We start from the raw sequence: 1,735 nt of genomic DNA, 5'->3' as shown, positions 1-1,735 counted from the left end.
CGTCCACTGCACTCCAGTGTGGGCGACGGAGTGAGACTCCAAATCAAAAAAAAAAGGGGGGGGAGGGGTTGGCCGGGAACAGTGGCTCATGCCCGTAATCCCAGCACCGTGGGAGGCGAAGGTGAGAGGGCTGCTTGAGTTCAGCCTGGGCAACTTGGCAAGACTTCGTCTCTACAACAAACCAAAAAATTAGCCAGGCGTGGTGGTGTGTGCCTGTAGTCCCAGCTACTGGGGAGGCTGAGACGGAAGGGTCGACTGAGCCCAGCAGATCAAGGCCGCGGTAGCTGTGATGGTGCCACTGCACTCCAGCTTGGGCATCAGAGTGAGACTCCAACTCAAAAAAAAGGGGGAAGGGGATGTCTCCCCTGAGGGTTTCTCACAGCCCCCAGTGTCTGCAATCCTCCTCACACCTCTAGTTTTGATTTGTTGGGGGCCTCTCATCACTGGTCCTTTTCAAGAAGACCCTTCCGTGGGGTCTACATGTGGACCCCAGGAAATTGGCAGCTGGCAGTACAGCCCCCTGCCCACCAGTCCCTCCATTGCCCTGCCAGGTGCCAGATTCGCAGACCCAAGAACCTTCACCTCCAAGATTCCCCCAGTCATCTTAAATCCTCTGACCATCAGTCCCTGAGTGAAACCCTGCCCTCCATTCTGTAGGATTTAAGGCGTTAAGCTTCTCTGGTTTACAGGCACATCCTGAACTTCGTTTCTCTCACATCTTTGCCTTCCTTCCACCAGAATTCTGCCTCTGCTTCTCCACTGGGCCACACCTTTTGGCCTTTAAAGAGACCAGAGTCAAAATGTCATCTCTTCTAGGAAGAGATCATGCCCGGCTAATTTTTAAATTTATTTATTTATCTTTTTCTTTTTGAGTTGGAGTCTCACACTTGTCGCCCAGACTGGAGTGCAGTGGCCGCTCCCGGCCACCACAGCCTCGACCTGCTGGGCTCCGGCGATCCTTCCGCCTCAGCCTTCCGAGTAGCCGGAACTACAGGCGTGCGCTACCATGCCTGGCTAATTTTTTTTGATTTTTATTTTTTAGAGATGAGGGCTCGCCAAGTTGCCCAGGCGGGTCTCGAACCCGCGGGCTCAGGCAATCCACTCACCTCAGCCTCCCAAGGCACGGGATTACAGGCTGAACCACCAAGCCGGCTAATTTTTAAATTTATTGCAGAGACGCGGTCTCACCAAATTGCCCAGGCTGGTCTCAAACCACTGGGCTCAGGAAATCCTCTCACCTCCGCCTCCCAAAGTGCTGGGATTACAGGCTTGGGCCACAACACCAGGTGCTATTTGTTTTATTGAGTGTGTTTAATAGTCTTCCCTGACACTCCTCAAGCTGGTTGAGGTGACACTTCAATGTACTTTCACCAGCCCCCTGACAAAGTGTTCTGTTATGATTACCTCTGTCTGAATCTACCTCCTGATTCTTTTTTTTTTAGTGGAGGCTCACTCTGAGGCCCAGGCTGGAGTGGTGCAGGGGCACACTCTCAGTTACTGACAGCCTCGACCTTCTGGACTCAGGCAATCCTTCTTCCTCCGTCTCCCGAGTAGCTGGGACTACAGGCACGTGCCATCATGCCTGGCTAATTTTTTGATTTTTTGTAGAGACGAGATCTTGCCAAGTTGCCCAGGCTGGTCTCAAACCCCTGGCTCAGGCAATCCTCTCTCCTCTGCCTCCCAAAGTCCTGGGATTACAGGAATGAGCCACTGTGCCCGGCACTATCTCCTGACT

This window comes from Carlito syrichta, unplaced genomic scaffold (assembly GCF_000164805.1).
Source record: "Carlito syrichta isolate Samal-C Ts95f unplaced genomic scaffold, Tarsius_syrichta-2.0.1 Scaffold311480, whole genome shotgun sequence".
Classification (NCBI taxonomy): domain Eukaryota; kingdom Metazoa; phylum Chordata; class Mammalia; order Primates; family Tarsiidae; genus Carlito; species Carlito syrichta.
The sequence above is the reverse complement of the archived record's forward strand: the minus strand, read 5'-3'. Positions refer to the sequence as shown.